Here is a 20,426-nt window from a genome sequence, read left to right on the forward strand (position 1 = left end):
CCTTAGTTATATTTTTAGTTAGTATGGAAAACACAAATCAAATTTTTGGCGCTGTTCTGGGGACTGAAATATTATGAACACTTTATTTTTTATTAATTTAGTTATTTTTATTTTTATTATAATTTTGTTTTGTTTAATTTTTACATTCTAATTTTTCTTTTTTTTCTTTATTATTATTTCTTTTTTTGCTTCTGGTAGCTTTTTTTGGTTTATGACTAGAAGAAACTCATCGGGACCATTACTTTTCGATATTGAAATTAGAAGTACAACTCGTAGAAATCCTAGAGTAGCAAGGCAAAGTCAAAAAATTATAGTAGATGAATAAGAGGACATTATTATTATTGAGGAGATGGGTGATAACCAGAATATTCAGCTACCTCTTGCAGTTGCTGTAGCTCATGTTCCTCGTACTATGTACGATTATGCCAAGCCCACTCTAGCTGAGTCTAAATTGAGTATTGTGCAACGCACCATTGCTGCAAATAACTTCAAAATGAAGCTGAACACAATTCAGATGGTACAACAGTATGTTCAATTTGATGGTTTGAGAGACGAAAATCCAACTACTCATTTGGCAAATTCCCTGGAAATTTGTGATACTTTTTCAAGATTAATGGTGCCATTGATGACGCCATTCGCTTAATGTTGTTCCCATTCTCGTTGAAGAACAAAGATAAAACAATGGATAAACTCTTTACCATGAGGTTCCATCACTACATGGGCTCAAATGACCGTTCCTTCTGAAGTACTTTCCACCGGATAAGACAACCAAGTTGAGGAATGATATCTCTTCCTTTATTCAGATCAATTTAGAGACTTTATATGATGGATGGGAGAGATACAAAAATCTATTGAGATGGTGCCCTCACCATGGGTTACCCTTATGTTTACAAGTTCAAACCTTCTACAATGGTTTGAATCCCTCAACAAAGCAGTTAATTGACACAGCAGCTGGTGGAACACTTAACAATAAAACACCCGAAGCGGCTTATGAATTTATTGAGATGACACTGAATAATTATCAGTGGTAAGTCATGAGGACAAAGCCAATGAAAGTAGCTGATGTCCTTAATTTAGATACTGATGGTCACTAAACAAACTATGGTTACGATAAAGGCAAGCGCTCCTATCGGACAATAGTACAACTATGGTGAGTAGGGAATATCGTATCCACGAGTACTAAAAGTACCAGTAATTACTATTTTTCTATTATTTAGCTGATAAATTGGGATGATTTTTTAATCTAAATTTACTAGTCTAAATTAACTAAGAACGCGACAAGGAATGAATTAGGAAAATATTTGAAGAAAACCAAAGAGAAAGACAATACCCAGGAAAGAATCCACCTAAACTTCACTTTTTATTTCGAATCTGAATTAAATAATTTATTTACTCGTTTCTTGATCCATATAAATCCCTAAATTATGTTAATATCTCTTTCGAGAGTAAGAACAACAGACTCTAGGTAGTATGAAAAACAAAATCTAGGTTGATTGATCGAAATCTCTTTCTAATTAAAACCCCTATTGTCGCATTAACTCAATCTATGGATTCCCCTATTAGATTTGACTCTAATCCAGTAGATTTATGTCGTCCTATTTCTAGGATTGTATGCAACTCCACTCAATTATGCTAGATCTACTCTTAAACACGGACTTTTGCTCCACTTAAATAAGAACATTAAACATGAATTAATATCCCTTAAATATTAAAGCACGAAATAAGCATACATAATTGAGAACAAGAATCAAGTATTTATCATGTAATTCAGGAATCAAATAATAAGATTCATAATAGGATTCATATTTCCTAGGTATCTATGGAATTTAGTTCATAATCTGAAGAAGTCAGAAAACTGCAAGACATAATGAAATTCAAATAAGCTTCAAAAGAAGTTAAAATGAGATATTCAATCTTGAAGGAGATTCGCTTCTAAGTTGGCTCCAATGGTGTTCTTCGAGTAATTTCTTCAATCTTCTCTGCATGCTCCTTAGGTCTTTTTCTAATTGTTATTTATAGACTTTAGAATGCTCAGGAAGTCTAAAAATTGGGTTTTTCCACTTGTTTAGGAAACTTGGGCATGTGGCCCGCCTGTGTGGAAATTCTTAGGCTGTGTGGATGTTAAAAATAGCTTTTTTTGCTCTATTTTGGCTTGTTTTTCTCTCCTCTATGCTCACCTAAGTATAGAAAAATGAATTTAAAGGATTAAGAGCATCAAATTCACTAATTTACATAATAAATCATCTAAAAATTCATTAAAAATGAGCTTAAAAACAAGTTACTTTATGGCTTATCAAATATCCCTACACTTAAGCGTTTGCTTGTCCTCAAGCAAAATTCTCAACTCACAATTAAAATTAATCTTTCTCAAGTCATAATTCTCATCAATGATGTTTCATCATAATTCAAAAATAATCATACATTGATAATTTAACTAAAAGAGTACTAAAGATTCAAACAATCCAAGTCGAACATTTTTAAAGTATGAAAACGTAGGTATTTCCCCTTATCTAAGTAATAAACTTTAATTCAAAATCGACAAGAATTAACATCCTCACTAAAGATTCACTCAAATCACTCAAAGTGTTTAAGTTCCAAAAATAAGCACTTAGTAGTCAAACATGAAAAATCATTACCATAGGCTTGCATGAAAATCAAATCCCCACCACTATAAAAGGAGATGATACTCAAATTAAAAGGTCTTTAAGAGGTTGTAATGGGGCTTAGGTTAAAGGGTGTGGAGAAAAGCTAAAAAATTTGGTTAAAATCGAGATCGAATTGATAAATTACCAAACTAGAAAAATAAACCAATGCTGAATTAAAAACAATTACATCACTTGAAAATTATTCAAGAATAACACGAGCTTCTTCTCAAAATATGAATTTAACTGTTCAAGCTCAATCAACATAGAACTACATAATAACCAATATATATGTATTTTTTAAATTTTTTTGAGTTTTTTTAAAACAATAGGAAATAGTTTAGCAACTTAAACAAAAGACTTAATCAGGCAATTAACCAAATCAAATTTTGATAAAAATGGAGTAAATAAAATAGGAAAAATTCTCAATGAGCAAAAATTGAGTTTTGGGTTAATATTAATGGGTGAATCAAGAAACGGTGTATTTGTGACAGCCCAAAATTGACCCTAGTCGGAAGGTGGTCTCGGGACCACAAAACCGAGGCATAAAAATAATTAAAAATTTATTTTGATGCCTATAATATGTGTGTGCTCATGTATGACATTTTATGATGATTGATTTAGTGTTATAAGGGTGAATTCCACAAGAAAGGACTTAGTAATGAACTTTGAAAGTATGATAGGAAATGTGTGATGACTAATTAAAGCATGCATGCAAAATAATGGACTTGCATGTCAAATTCCCCTTTATAGGTGGTGGCGGCCATGACAAGGAGGATGGGCTAAACATGTCATGAAACATGTTTTGTTGGTGCATTAGGGTGAAATAATAAACAAAGGTGTATGGGTGATAAAAAATGAAAAAAAATGTGTGTGAGTGTGGTAATCCCCCATTGCCGTGAGTTGTAGAGAAGGAAAGAAAAATTTTGTTCATCCTTTCTTTGAGCCAAAACTAAGGAAGAAGGAGGATTTTTGCTTCATGCTTGGTTTGGAAGAGATCTAGAAGGAGATTTGGCTAAGTTTGCATCAAGATTAAGGTATGTATGAGGTTGTGTTAGGAGTTTCATGCATGCTTTGGTTGCTAACTTGATGTGCATGTTAGCCATGGCTCAAATCTTTGTTAAGCCATGGAAATGGTATTTGGCCAAAGTTGTTATGGTGATAAAGCCATTGCATGCTAAGTGTGAAGCTTGATGATGATGCATGCAATGATGGATTGTCTACTCTTGAGTAAGATTTTGAGTTTTCTTTGTTTTATCATGATTGAAATTGAAAAGGAGCATGATTGTCATATTCGCCATGATGCATTCTTGAGCATGATTCATGCTTCTTGCATGTTAGTTAAAAATTTGTGTTTTGGATGGCTATGGACACCTTGAAAATTCGCCATGCTCATATATGCATATATATGATTGCACATTATGTTTGGTTATGAACTAAGTGATGAATATATTGGTTTAAAGAAGAAAATGTGGAAGAATGCTTGTGAAATTGCAAGCACAATTCGCCTAGCACACATATAAGTGCTTGATGCTATATTATAAGTTTTGAGCCACAATGTGCAAAGCATTAATTAGTAAATTGCATGCTGTTTTTGTGAGGTATTAATGCAAAATTGACCTCAACATGTACATGAATATTCGCCTTGGGTAGCCTATTGAAGGCCTTAGCATTTCCTTGATGCTCAAATAAATTGTATTGAATTGCTTGATGTAGTATAAAATGTGCATGACCATTGTGTATTCAAGCTAAAGAGTGGCCATATGACCATTTAAAATCCTTGTCATATTCGCCATAAGCAAGCACAATGAGGTTTTAATAAATTGAATTTGTTTGAATTAGCTCAAGAGCTAAGAGGGCCACAATTGGACAAGGGAAGGAAAAGGTGATCGAATAGCCGAAAAAGCCGCTCGACAACATCCGAGGTAAGTCCTCAAGAAGTGACCTTACTTGAATTATGTAAGATGAAACATGGATGTGTATGATTATTGATCATGTGTGTATGAGTATTTGAATTCCACCCGGCTAAGTCCCAAGGCTAATATGCTAATGATTATAATTGTGTTTGAGCCTTAGTAACGAAAATGAAATATGTATGTCCAATGATTATTGATGTATGTGTGCATGAGAAATTGAATGATATCCGGGCTAAGCCTCAAGACAATTATGCTGAAATTTATATCCGGTTAAGACCAAGGCAATTGTGCTAGTAGCTATATCCGGCTAAGACCAAGGCATTCGTGCAAGTTGTTAAATCCGGGCTAAGACCAAGGCATTTGTGCAAATCGTGATATCCGGTAAAGTCCCGTGAGGCCTTGGTGCGGGTTACCATAACCGGCTATGTCCCAAGGCGATTGAACGAAAACCGACATCCGGATAAACTCCAAGGTATGTGATTTGAAAATTATGAGCTTGCTGGAAAATTTCAGCTAATGCACTTGTGAAATTTCCCAATGATAAGGTAAGTACAGGTGTGCTTTATGCGCTAGGAGTAAGAGCGATGAATATCCGCTCCTATGATGGAGCGAGTTATCGGCCTTAATGAAGCCGTTATTTGTGTATGAACATAAGAGTTGGGATGGTGAAGTAAGTATGATTATGTGAATGTGCATTAATGAAATGATGCATTTAACTATGTGAATGTATTGCTGTAATTAGAGTTGATTATATTCCTTGAGACTTACTAAGCATAAAAATGCTTACTCCGCCGCTTTAGCTCTCGTTTTCTAGATTTCGCCGATAGCAATCGGATTCGGGATCGTTGAAGTCAAGTCATCCACACTATCAAGCCTCCATTTTGGTATAAATTTTGGTTGAACTTGAGATGGCATGTATAGGACTACCTCTTGTTTGTTAAATATGTTGTAATGTAAGTATGTACGGCCATGCTAAAATGGCTCGAAAAGGAAGCATGAACTTAGACTAATTGTGGTTTGTATGTATATATTTGGTGTCATGATGTGGCTATGGATTGAAATGGGAATGTTGGTCATATGATCAGCCATTGGCATGGTTAAAATGATCATATATGAACCTATGTATGGCAAGACTAGTTGGTTCATGGAGACTACCAAATAGGTAAGACCTACCTTAAAACAGATGCTGCCAGCTGCAGTGGCGTGAATGTGAAAAATCACCAAAATTCATAGGAATGGAATTAAATAGTGAATAAGCTATGTAAATGAACCTTGATGAGTCTATTTTCTTATGGAAGAAACGAAATGGTCATAGGAGTTACAGGTTAAGAGATATTAAAGCTATTGTGAGACAGGGCCAGAATGGTTTCTGGGTTCCCTGTCGCAACTTTAAAATTTACTATAAATTATCCAGAAAGAATTAGGCGACATACCTTATATGTACAGATTCCATTTTGAGTCTAGTTTCATTTGAAACAAACGGCACCAGCATTAAAGGCCTGTACAGAGAGATATTCAAGTTATACCGCGCGAAGGTCAGAGCAGTCGATCCCTGTAACATGGGTGACTTTAACTAATAAACTGTACTAGTTGGCCCGACCAAAAATTCTAGAAATAAATCCATGGATGGATATATGAGTCTAAATTCAGGGAAAATTTACGAAACCAGTTTCCGAGTTGTGAAACTCGAGATATGATTTTTAAGGCGACGGTGATGCAGTCTTCCAGCCTGACTGGAAATGTCAAATTGGTGGGCAAACCATGTGAACTTGGCTTGTTAACCCCTCGTGTCCGACACCGGCAATGGTCTCGGGTTCGGGGTGTTACAGTATTAGGCTCAAAGGGTTCACCAAGGATTAATTATGTAGGTAGGCTTTTATGGGATAAGGGGGTTAAAACCTAAGTGCCTTTATCATCTCAGTATATCAAATCAAAGGTGTGGTTTCGACATTCATAATCGAATCAAGTTCTAGAATAACAAATCAATATTGACACACTCACAACCAATAATAAAAATTAGCAAGAAAAATGTATGCTCTAAAGGCTCAAAATCTCACAAAAAATTATAGTTTTTGATGTCAATCTTGCAAATCTCAAACTTCAAGGTAATACCTCAATTCAGGGAAACAACCTAAAATTTTTTTAATTCTAAAAATAAACTTATCATGCTTGATTCTCTCATGTCTTAAAGTTTAAAACAACCAATACATGATTATCAGCAAATTAATCTAAAACACATCAACAAAAATCATAAATCAATAAAAACTTATTCTAATAGAAGTATGAGAAAATCATTTAAACACAAGACATAATTCAGGGATTTTCTAATAATTATATAAATAACCTCCCACACTTAAGATGTACATTGCCCTCAATGTACAAACACTTATAATCACAATATAAACAAAATATTATAAGAGAGGAAGAAAATTGAAACTACCCTGAATTTTGGATGAAATCCCCAGAATAGTGAAAAGCAGAATTGTAGTGAAATCTAAATGTAGAGCATGATTCCGAGCAAGCTAATAAGAAAATAAACACAAATAGTGAAGAAGATTAAAGGATTAAAACTCGATTAGAAATAAAAAATAAAAATATAGCTCAAAATATAAAAATGAAATAAGTCTAATAAAATAACAATAAACATAAAAATAAAAATAAAAATAAAATAAAACAAATGGACTCAATGGTCCTCATCATCAGACGCGTCGGTGTCGTGAGTTGTTGGCACTGAGGAGGAGATATAGAGATGCTGACAAATCTGTTGCAATGTCAAATTAATACTGTCAAACCTCTGAAAAAAATGCTACTCGAAACAAGTGAACTACTCGGAGAGGTCCATTAAAGTAGCAACAGAAGAAACAGGATGGTGACTCGAAGGTGGAGGATGAGGTGGATCCTCGTGATGGAAGGGAACATCATCAGTGAAGTCCTCGGGTTCATTCTGAGAGTTAGAATGAACTAATCGGTATTGAGGAGGATCTACTCCACGACACCACTCGATCATTCTCATATGGATCATGCTCGAGAATCTTTGTGGGGACATCCGGCCGACGAGTGTAAGTGTAGAGGACTGCTCAAGTGTGTCGAGGAGACCAAAGTGTCGAGTAAGTTGAGTCACATAAGAGCCTAAATAGATAGAACCCTTCCTGTGTCAGTCAGTCTGATGGAGGAAGGCTAAGGCGATGAAGTATGCCAAATCAAAGATATGTCCGGTGGCCATGCTCCGTAGAAAATAAGCATCAGTAGTACTGACAACTTCGGTGCTCTCTCTGTGACACCCCTAATCTGACCCTAGTCGAAATGTGGTTTCGGGACCACGAAACCGAGTTTTATAAATAATTGAAAGTTATATTCTATGTTCATGAGGTGAGTGAATGCATGTGTAAAAAAATTTCAAGCATTTATTTTGCCATTTGTATGTGAAATTTTGAAACGGGACTTATGTGAAACATTGGTAAAATAGGTTAGGTAAATATATGAAGTGATCTAATAGAGCATGTATTCAAAAATGTGGACTTGCATGTCAATTAGACCATTTTTGAATGCAAATGGCCGGCCAACACATGCATGTAACAATGTGTTCTCTTGTCTCCATTTTTAATTGGTAGGAATTAAGGTATGATTTCATATGTTTTTCTTTGGATTTTGAGAAATTTAAATTGGTTTTAAAGCTCCTAAAATGACCCATGTATGTGATTTTGTGTTTGTGATGCATCAAACATTCGGTCATGAGCTCAATGGGTTACATTGTGTATGTTTTGATAATTTGTAAGGATAAATGTGACAGTCCTAATTCGACCCTAGTCGGAATGTGGTTTCGGGGCCACAAAACCTAGTCCCAAAATTTATTTAAAATTTGGTTGCGTATCCTCTATGTATATTAGTGCATGTGTGAAAATTTGATGTTTTAATTTAGACTTATGAAGGTGAATTTCATGTGATTGACTTAGTTGAGAACCTAAGAAAATATGATAAGGGAATATGTAAGGATCAAATGATAACAAAGTGAGGAAACTTGGGTTTGCATGTCAAATCACCCAAACCTCAAGTAGTGGCCGCCAAGCAAGGATGGTTCTTCCATTAAGTTGAATTTTAATGATGCTTTTATTAGTAAATGATTAAAATAGATCAAAAAAGAAAAGAAAGGGAATAAAATAAGAAAGCAAGAGAAAGTCTTCATCTTCTTTCTTTTCTTAAAGTGCCGTAAGCTAGGGAAGGAGGGGAGAAATGTTCTAAGACATTCGGCCATCATAAGGGAAGATTAAGGTAGGATTCATGTTAGTTTTGTTAAATTTTTGTGAAAATCTAGCTAGTAGCCAATGTCTTATCATGTCCCATATGTTAATTTTCTACCTAAATAAGTAATTAAATGGCATACGGTTAGGGAGAGGTAAATGCTAAGAGTATGGTGCTTTTGATGTTGTGAAGGGAAATAATAGGAAGGTGAAAGAAGTTTTAGGTAGAAATGTAGTTATATGTGGATTTATATGATGTTACAAATAGATGTGAGGCTATGCTAGATTAGAAGAAAAAAATTCGGCCAAGTGTTCATGGGAGGAAACTATGTGTTTGAAAGAATAAAAATGATACTATAATTGATAGTATAGGTATTCGGCCATTTAATCAAGTGTATAGGTGATGTTAGATCTAATTTTATCACATTCGGCTATATAAGTATTCCCATTTGTGATATTACCTTTGATTGTATAAAATCGACTAAAATGGGTAGTTAGTAAGGGTGGTTACCTAATATACAAATATGTATATGTGTATGTGTAATTGGATTATTGATAGTAATGATATTACATGGTTATTAGCCGAATGGCCCAAAAGCATAAGGTAGAAAGCTCAAGAGGTTAAAGGAGGGGAATCAAGCAAGGGCAAAGCAAAGAACATCGAGTAGCCGAGTTGGAACCGTTTTACCCAACACAAAGTAAGTTCTTAAGTATTTGAGTTTGATTCCTTTGTAAGTTTTAAGTGATTAAATGTTGAGTAAATTCAATCATAATAGGACATAATGAGTTGATTTAATAAGATATGATGTGGCCATGATATGTTTTAAACTCAAATGGTAAGTTCATAAGTGTTTGGACTTGGAAATTTAAGAGCAAATTGTAATAATTTGCTTAGGACAGCAGCAGTAACGTGGTTTTAGAAAATCACCATAAATTTTTGGTGTGGAATTATAGGCTGAATAAAATATGTAATAAAAGCTTAATTAGTCTAGTTTCTTGTAAAAGAGACCGTGTGAGCAAAGAAATTTCCTATAAAGAGATATTTAAATTTGTGTGAGACAGTGTCGGAATGACTCCGAAATCCCCTATTCTATTTTTAGAAAATCATTATAATTTGTAAAAAAATGGTTATAAGATAAAATTTATATGCTTAGACTCCTTAATGAGTCTAGTTTCAAATGAAATCAAATAGAACATATTTTGAATTCTGTACAATGAGAAATTTGATTCGTAGTGAAGAGTGGTCAGATTAGTCAAACAGTGAAACAGGGGAAACTTTAAGAAAAATATGGTATTGATTGGCCAAACCTAAAATTATGAAAATTTTATGGATGGAAGATATATGAGTCTATATTCAGGGAAAATTAACGGCAATTGATTTTGAATTTTTTAGCTCCAGTTATAAATAATTTAGTGACTATTGCTTAGGAAAACAGCTTGTAGTGAATATGTGAATTTGTTGAAAACATTGATGAAACTATTTGAGTTGTTTATAAGCTATTGCTGAAATTGATGCACAAGATAAATATATGTATATGTGGTAAAGCCGAATGGCTAATGTGAAATATGTATGAGATAGGTATATGTGGTAAAGCCGAATGGCTAATGTGAAATATGTATGAGATAGGTATATGTGGTAAAGCCGAATGGCTAATGTGAAATATGTATGAGATATGTATATGTGGTAAAGCCGAATGGCTAATGTGAAATATGTATGAGATACGTATATGTGGTAAAGTCGAAGGGCTAGTGTGAAATATGTAGGAGACGTGTGTATATTGTGGCCGAATGACCAAATGTGAAAGGTGTGTATTATTAGATATTTGATGAGGCAAATGAATTACAAACATGACAGTCGATGTGAATGTTGTAACATGTGATTAAATGTACATGAAACTTGGAAATATATTCTGGGTAAGACCCGATGATTACGTGTGGAGATTATGTCCGGGTAAGACCCGATGACTACGTGTGGAGATTATATCCGGGTAAGACCCGATGACTACGTGTGGAGATTTTGTCCGGGTAAGACCAGATAACTTCGTGTGGAGATTTCATCTGAGCTAAAGGTCTCGCCGATAATCCGAGCAGAGGTTAAAGCTATAAGACTTCGTAATAAGAATTGCTTATAAATATATTCAATGCGAAAGGTTAAACAGGTATGTACTCCAAGTTTATATGTGAGTTTGATTTGAACTAAATCATAAGGTAGTTATGTGATGCATACGTGAGCAATCTATGAGACTATTCCTATGATTACGTGACATCGGATCAGTGTGAGAGGTTATGTGAAATTATGCAGCATATCTATGTCACATGAGCTCACTTTTATGTGAAAGTTTATCTTCCTATTGTATATGATGAGATGTGCATATTCGGTAAAGGGATGGTATGCCCGAAGGAAGAGTGAAATAAAAATACGAACAACTATGTTATAATTTGATTGTTATCTATTGACACTGCTTAAAACTTACTAAGCATTGTAATGCTTACTCCGCTTACTTTGTTTTCTCTGTTTTATAGATCTCACTTGAAGCTACTGTGCTCGGGATCGTCAAGAACTAGTCACACTATCACTATCCACCGCTTGTTATTCCGTTATGTTTTGAGTTATTTTATGGCATGTAAAGAATAGACCAAAGGGTCAAGAATATTTTGGTTAATGTATATAAGCCATGCGAAAATGGCATCTTTTGAATGTGTACTTATAGAAGTTCAAATTGTATCCCCGATGTCTTTAGTATTTATCTAAAGGAATGTTCAAAAAAAAGAAAATTCAAAATTTTTACTGCTCGATATGAGTTTCAAGTCCCAGAATGCCCTTTACCTATTCCTATGAGGGATACGGATAGGGGTGTTACACTCTCTCCTACTAGTCAAAGTGTGAGCTAAAAGGGCATGAAGATACTGTAAGGCCGGAGAGATAAAAGTCGCCTTAGAGCGACTCGCGTCAAGGGGGTTAAACTCACCGTAAGATCTGTCCAACAACTAGTTGGTGAGTGGTGGATGTGTCGATGTAAGCGGAGGAAGTTCTCGGTACTCATAAACTCCTCAGTATAGAGTCTCATAGTAGCGCCGAACTCGGGAACACTCATATTGAGCACCAAGCCACCGAGTCGAAAAGTGGTGGTGCCTAGCTCGTCATGAGTCATCATTGCATTCTAGAGAGTAAATGTCGAGCAAAACTCCAACGTCAGCTCCATGTATGTGGGCTTAATGATCGAGAAGAAACAGTCTCACGGTGTTGTAGCAATAAATGCGCGCACATGATCAGCTACGTGGACCAGCTCCAACGTGGCCCAATCAATACATCGACTTAGGTCGAGTGGTCGCACTCAAAGAAGCTGAAATAAATCCTCCTGGGGGCCTGCTAAGAATCGGAGATAAGGGTGATAGGCCTCGGTGGAGGCGCTCGAGGAAGAGGTCACGCCTGGTGTTTTCCATTTTTTGAACCGGGAATGGCGACCTTGGACTTGCTACGTGTGTTCGTCATAGTGGGTCTGCAAGAAAAAGGACCAAATAATAATTTTAGTATTAAAAACAGGAGTACAAATTGACACAAAGGATTAATTTAACTAAGCACAAAACGAAATGCAAAGTCAACTGAAAATCAGAAAGCATGAAATTAAACACGAAGCAAAAAAGAAAATAGTGGAATTCATTCAGCACATATAAGTAGCAGCAAGAAGAATGTAATGAAATATAAAACTCAAATATAATTGCAAAAATACCAGAATAAACTATAATAATAATAACAAAAAAATAGAGCTAGGTGATGATCAGACATAAACCTAAATAATATGAAAGTGACTATGAAAGTAATAATCCTAAGACAAAAAATAATAAACTGAATAACACTAAAGGCAATAGGAAAAATAAGAACATTAAGGTAAAATAATAAAAATTCCGTAGTAAATTAAGAATAAACACAAAATCAAATTAAAAAATTAAAAAACAAGAATAAATAAATAAAACCAGAATAATACTTAAAATAATAACAATAACAATAAAAATAAGAAAAGAAATAGAAATAATAATAAAGATAATAATAAAAAAATAAAAAATGGACAGGAAAAGGGTGTACGAAACCGGTGACAGTGGGAGCTTGGTGGTTACTGGAGATTCACACGGGTCGTGGTGGTGGTGGTCGACGCAAGAGGCAAAGAAGTTGGGTGGGGTTGGTTTTAGGTGAAAAGGCTGTTGGGTGTCAACTTGAGATGGTGGAGCGACGGTTGGAAGAAGGGGGTTGGCGGTTGAGGAAGAAGGAAGTAAGGGGAAAAGGGTGGTGTGATGGTGGGAAGTTCGAAAGGGAAGAAAAAAGAAGAATGGGGGTCAAGCTTGGTGAGGGAAGGGGAAGGCTGAGGGAGGGAACGGGGGTGTGGCTAGTGGGGCGTGTGCGTGGGTGCACGGGGAAAGAGAATGGTGAGAGGAGAAGCACAAGCAAAGGGGGTAACGACGGTGGTCGGAAAAGGGTGAAAAGGGATGGAATGGCGGCTAGAGTTGGAAGGAGTAAGAAGAAGAAAAATTTTAGAAAAATAAATTAGGGTTAAGGATTTTTAAGGGTGACATGGTCGTGTAAAGTCCCGTGTTGGGCCACATGGCCGTGTTACATGCCCGTGTGGCTTTTCCCAGCTCGTATGTAATTTAAGCAAACCAGCCCAGTCTTCACACAGCCTTGGACACACCCACATGTCCAAGCCGTGTGGCACACATGGGCATGTCACATAGCTGTGTACAACCTCCTTCGCTTCTCCCACGACCTTGTGAACTCCCATATGAGCCTGAGACTGTAACAACCCGATTTTGGGCTTAGTCAGAACAGTGGTTTCGAGATCACAAATCCAAAGTCATAGAAATTATTTAATTATTATTTTGGTGTTATAGCATGATTATATCAATGCATTAAAAATTTGGTGAAGTAATTTTAGCGTTTGTGAGTCTAATTGCGAAAAATGACTAAATCGCATAAAAGGAAAAAGTTGTGATTTACTAGCAAATAGTGTTAAATGGCCATGGATTATAAAGGATGGGTATTTAAAGTGAAAATAGACCCTAGGATGGTGCTTGGCCAGCCATGAGACAAGGAAATTAAAATAGTCAAATTTTAGGTGAAGTTTGGTGACTTATTTAGCCAAAAGGAAAATAAAATAAAAGAAAGATGATATCATCCCTTTTTCATCTTCTTCTCCACCTAAAAACACCATAAAAATAGAGGTTTCAAAGATTGAAAATTTCAGCAACTTGTAGCCCTCACAAGTAAGTGATTTTGATGGTCTTTCTTGAGGATTTTTGTACTTTTAGGACCCTTGTAGCATGAGCTTTCAAATAAGGAGACTATTTTGCAAAATGGTTAAAATTCTAGGGTTTCACCATGAGAGTTTTCATGTTGTTTTCGAAATAAACAACTTTTGTGAAGTAGTTTTCATGGAAACCCTAACTAAGGACCATTTTGCATAAGTTGTGAAATAGGTAATATATGTGTGAAATAGTGAGAATTGTAGGCTTCTCCTAGTATAAAAAGTGTTCGTCTAGGCTTGGTGAATAAGGAAATTTGATAAAAATCGATTTTTGGGCCTAGGGGTAAAATGGTCATTTTGTGAAAGTGTAGGGGCAAAATGGTCATTTTACCCAAAATACTAATTTGTAAGTGTCTAGATTGACATGCTGATTAAATGAATGAATTTTACCATTTTAGATCAAGAATCACAAAATTCGGGCCTAGACCAGGGAAAAGCCAAGCTAACGGACTAAGTCGAAATAGCCGTTCACGTTTTGTATACTGAGGTAAGTTGTATGTCAATAATGCAACTATATTGTTATGGTGTATAATTGAATTAATATTGCATAAATTGTTATGATTGTGAATATGAGAATGCATGATGAGAAATTAATGTAGTAAAGATTTCCGGTTGAACATTTGGAATAGACTTGGATATTCATACCATGATATTGGGTGGTATATGAGCCAGTGTAAGACATGTCTGGGACATGCATCAGCATTGAGATGAGAGCTAGTGTAAGACATGTCTGGGACATGCATTGGCCTCGGATATACAAGCTAGTGTAAGACCTGTGTCTGGGACATGGCGTCAGCTTATTGTGTGTCAGTGTAAGACCTATCTGGGACATGGCATCGACACCTATAGGTGAGAGCCAGTGTAAGACCTTTCTGGGACATGGCATCGGCTTCGATATATGAAAGTCAATGTAAGACCTGTCTAGGACACGGCATCGATTTCAATGTGCTAGCCAGTGTAAGACCATATCTGGGACATGGCGTCAGCATTTTATCCTATGTTCGGGGTTATTGAGTATCCGGTAATATCCCAAATGATTCAACAAAAGATTTATGATTTGTATAGAAATGAGAAAATTTATGACCATGTGGTGAATGGTACATGTACCTACTTGAAATGTATAAGATGTGGGCTCAATATATGTTATGAGTAAGTTGTACTTATGTCTATTCATTGTATTCATGGGCAAGCTATGAAATGTTATGAGCATATTGTTGTATGATAATTAGTTGATGTCTATTTTCATGCAACTTATAAGCTTTATGCTTACCTCTTTTCCTTTCCATTTTCTTATAGTGCTGCCAAAGTAGCTCAAGGATCATCGCCTACGTCGGAGAAACTAGTCACACTATTACCTGAAGCACTTGGTATAGTTAGCTCTTTTATTTTGATTATGGCATGTATAGGAACTTTTACTTGTTTTAGTGTCACACTATTTTGGGGCCAAATGTGTTGGCTTGTTTTAGCATTTGACTCATTTGTATAAGGCCATGAAAAATGGCTAACATTGAAAGTTGTTATATGAATACAAGAAGGTATTTCATGAATGAGAAAATTGTTGGTATGGTTGAGCACGAGAATTTTAGTATATGGATTGCAAAGTACATAAATTAGTCGCTTAAATATATGTGAAATGTATATAGGTCTTAGTTATGGTTGCTTGATTGGGAAATCATGTTATGATAAACTTTGGTGTGATGGATGGTATTGGATTGTGTTTCAGGGTGGAAAAAAGCTTGGTAGATAGCCTTATATTGTCCACACAGGTAGACACATAGGCATGTGTCTGGGCCGTGTTTGACGCACAGTCAGCCCTATGGGCGTGTTGTTCGGCTGTGTGTCCCCTGCACGTAAAATTTGCAAGTCAGTATGCATGTTAGTAAACACACGGGTAGAGACATGACCATGTGTCTCAGCTGTGTGGAGGACATGGCCTTTGGCCACGGGCGTGTTTCTTAGCCGTGTGCCTTTGTTTGGTTGCTAACGTCAGAAACAGAATGTCAAGGTTTTTATACGCGGGCCGAGATAAGGGCATGTCATGGCCGTGTAAGGGACACAGGCCATGGACACGGGCATGTGTAAGGGACACAGAAAACTGCTGTAAGTTCGAATTTGGAATTTACTTCGCACGGGTTCAGACACAGGCTTGTCCTCTTATGCGTAGGCCGTGTGAACCAGACAGGCCATCAGCACGACCATGTCATAGTGGCCACACGGACGTGTTACCCTTCTATACAGGCATGTGCTCTGTTTCAAAAATCATTCTTATATGGTTTGTTAAAGGACTTGAGTTGGTCCCGAGTGGTTTCCACTGGATGTTTGGAGCCTCGTAAGTCCATATTAAGGAATTTTAAACATAGTTTGAAAAAGTTTTAAATTGGAGCGAGTCTTGGTGACTCAAAAATGTGATATGTACATGTTCAAGTTTAGTAACGCCTTGTATTCTGCCTCGGCGTAGGGCACAGGTGTAAGGTGTTACAGAGACACGGCCATATGCCATGCTCGTGTAACTCTCTTACTTGATTTAAAAATGAAAAAAATTAGCTCGAGGTTTCACACGGCCTAGGACACGCTCGTGTGGACTATTTTAGGTCGTGTCTCTATCGATTTTTGAAAAATGAAGCCCCAGGATCCTTACGGCCAATGACATGTCTGTGTTTCTAGGCCGTGTGGGTCACACAGCCATGTCGCCAGGCCGTGTAACTCACTATCGATTTCCTTAAAATTTTAAAACTAAGTCTTTAGATCCATATGGGCAAGGACACGTTCGTGTGTCTACTATAGAGTTTGAGTCGATGATCGTTTACCTTAAATGTGCCATATGCTAGATGAGTTACCTCTATCGTACCGTATGGGAAAATGGTTTGTACTATGAATGGACCTGACCATCTTGATTTCAGTTTTCTAGGAAACAACCTGAGTTTTGAATTGTATAAAAGGACAAGATCTCCAACTGCGAATTGTTTAGGCTGCTTCAGAGGAGCATCATGGCGTCTCTTTGTCACTTCTTTATATAATCGCAAGTTCCCGTAAGCATTCTCTTGCCACTCATCTAACTCGTTCAGCTGCATCAATCTCTTTTCACCTGCAAGTTTAAGATCATAGTTGATCGCGTGATTCATAACAAGTAATAAATATTTATAATGAAGATCAAACCTAGACTAACTATTATCACGACGAAAAGGCAAGCGCACCTATCGAACAATAGTATAGTAATGGCAAGACCGGCTTTTGGGATGGATCGTCTAGCTTCCTTCAAGTAATTCCTGGCGTGTGGTTTTGTACTCTAGAAAAGTTTTGGAGGGAGGCCCCTTTCTAAGTCATACTTTGGGTGTTTATATAGGCTTTGGATTGGCTTTCTTCCTCCCTAAGTATCCTTTTCTGTGTAAAATACAGCTTCTTGAAAAAGGGACATGCCCGTGTACCACGGCCGTGTGACGTCATTGCCAGACCCTGTTTGATCTGTTAAATTGCACACGACGGTGTGGGTCAATGGCCAGGCCGTGTGAATCGTGAAAGCCTTGGTCGACACCCTCGAAAGACACGAGCGTGTGAGCTACCCATGTGGCAAGGCTTAGGCCATGTCATCTTCTCGATTTGGTCTATTTTGTCCCTTTTTTGCTCGTTTTTGGCTCTTTTTGACTCTTGGTGCTCTCCTGAGTACAAAACATGAAATAACCGGATTAAGAGCACCAAAATCCACAAATCTAGTAATAAACATACATAAATATGCTAAGTATTTGGGGTAAAAATATGTATAATTTGGCGTTTATCAATAGTTTAGGAATTTTATTGCCTAGAATGCTTTGTGCTCGAGTTCAAACGATAAATGACAGTTTTTTCTGTATACAAGTTTGTAAGGAGATGTTCCTATAGGTTTTTTATAAGCAGTCCTATAAGCCCATAAAGCGTCATCTACTTTTATCGGCCAATTCTTCCTATTTGACTCTACAGTTTTTTCTAGGATACATTTGAGCTCTCGATTCGTAACTTCAACTTGTCCACTAGTTTGAGGGTGATAAGGGGTAGCTGTTCTATGATGCACCCCATACTTCTTAAGAACTTTATCAAATTGAGCGTTACAAAAATGCGTACCCCTATCACTGATAATTGCCCTAAGTGTTCCAAATCGAGAAAAAAACTTCTTAATAAATCGAACCACCACTCTAGCATCATTGGTAGGTAAAGCTTGAGCTTCTACCCACTTTGACATATAATCGACTGCTACTAGGATGTATTTGTTACCAAAAGAGCTAGGAAATGGGCCCCAAAAATCAATGCACCAGATGCCAAAAATTTCACATGAGAGCATATAAGTTTGAGGCATTTCATCACATTTAGAAATATTACCTATTCTCTAGCATCTATCACAAGAAGTAATATAATTGTTTGTATCCTTGAACAACATAGGCCAATAAAAATCTGATTCAAGTGTTTTATGTGTTGTCCTAGTCCCATTATAATGTCCTCCTGTTGGTCTTGAATGGTAGTGTTCCAAGATTTTACTCACTTTTGATTTTGTAACACACCTCCTAATTAATTGATCTGCACATATACGAAAAAGAAAAGGATCCTCCCAAAAATAATTTTTCACATCGGCAAAGAATCGCTTCTTTTGATGACATGTCAACCCTTTTGGTAGGGTGTTAGCAGCTAAGTAATTCGCAATATTTGCAAACCAATGGACTTTAAAGTCAGTTATAACTAAGAGTTGTTCTTTAGGAAACAAGTCATTTATCTCATTCTCATTAAGCTCCTTGATATGTGAATTCTTTAGTCCGGAAAGGTGATCTGCTGCAAGATTTTTAGCTCCCTTCTTATCCTGGATTTCCAAATTGAACTCCTGCAATAATAAAATCCATCTTATAAGTCGAGGTTTTGCATTTAATGTAGTTAGGAGATAACAAAGAGCTAAATGGTTAGTGTAAATAATAACTTTAGATAATATTAAATATGGTCGAATGCAAAAACCATAGCGATCAATTCTTTTTTGGTAGTAATGTAATTTTCTTGTGCATCTGTCAACGCTTGTTGGCATAATAAATTGGTTGAAAATGCTTGTCTCTTTGCTGTCCAAGAACTGCACCTATTGCAAATTCACTCGCATCACACATTAGCTCAAAGGGTAAATTCTAATCAGGTGCAACCAAAATCAGAGCATTAATTAGTTTTTCTTTAAGAGTATTAAATGTTTCTAAGCATTACTGACTAAAATCGAAGGGCACATTTTTTTCTAGCAAATTTGTTAAAGGCTTAGCTATTTTAGAATAATCTTTAATAAACCTTGTATAGAACCCAACATGTCCTAAAAAACTTCGAATAGCCTTAACTAAACTATGGGGAGGTAAATTTTAAATGGTTTCAATTTTCGCTCTATCAACCTCAATCCCTTTACTAGAAATTTTTTAGCCCAACACAATCCCTTCTCGAGCCATAAAGTGAAAATTTTCCCAATTAAGCACAAGGTTTGTTTCCTCACATCTCATTGGAACTCATTTTAAGTTTTTAAGACAAAGATGGAAAGAATTACTAAATATCGAGAAGTCATCCATGAATACCTCCATAATGTCTTCTACAAGTTCATCAAAAATGGCCAACATGAAACGCTGAAAAGTAGCTAGAGCATTACATAATCCAAAAGGAATTCTTCGATAAGAAAACATACTATATGGACATGTAAATGTCATTCTTTCTTGGTCCTTGAAAGCTATCGGGATTTGAAAGTAGCCAGAGAGTCCATCTAAGAAGCAATAATACATATGCCCAGATAATCTTTCCAACATTTGATCAATGAATGGCAAAGAAATGTGATCTTTTCTCGTGGCATCGTTCAACTTCCTATAGTCAATGCAAACTCTCCATTCTGTGATTGTTCTCATTTGAATCAACTCATTCTTCTCATTGGCTATAACAGTCATGCTTCCTTTCTTAGGAACAACCTACACAGGACTAACCCAAGTACTATCAGAAATAGGATAAATAACTCTAGCATCTAGAAGTTTAATTACCTCAGGCTTAACAACTTCTTTCATGTTATGATCTATTCGTCTTTGAGCTTGCACACATGGTTTGTATTCATCCTCCATTAAAATTTTATGGATGCAAAAAGAAGGATTGATCCCTCTAATGTCAGAAATCTTCTAAGCTATAGCTCTTTTATGCTCCTTTAATACTTGCAATAACTCATCCTTCTCATTTGGCTGCAAATCTGAAGCAATAATCATTGGTAATGTAGAATTATTTCCAAGAAACACATACTCTAGGTGATTTTGTAATTGCTTCAGTTCCAATTTGGGAGATTCTTCAATAGAAGGTTTTAATTTTAATTCATCA

General features: G+C 36.2%; 1 non-coding gene across 1 annotated transcript; it reads right to left on the minus strand.

Annotated features, from left to right (window-relative positions):
• Positions 1-770: 770 nt before the first annotated feature.
• LOC128292270 (small nucleolar RNA R71) lies at positions 771-877 on the minus strand. The gene has a single exon (XR_008282254.1). It is a non-coding gene; the product is annotated as a small nucleolar RNA R71 (small nucleolar RNA).
• Between the last annotated feature and the right edge of the window lie 19,549 nt (positions 878-20,426).

Source organism: Gossypium arboreum, chromosome 4 (genome assembly GCF_025698485.1).
Source record: "Gossypium arboreum isolate Shixiya-1 chromosome 4, ASM2569848v2, whole genome shotgun sequence".
Classification (NCBI taxonomy): Eukaryota; Viridiplantae; Streptophyta; class Magnoliopsida; order Malvales; family Malvaceae; genus Gossypium; species Gossypium arboreum.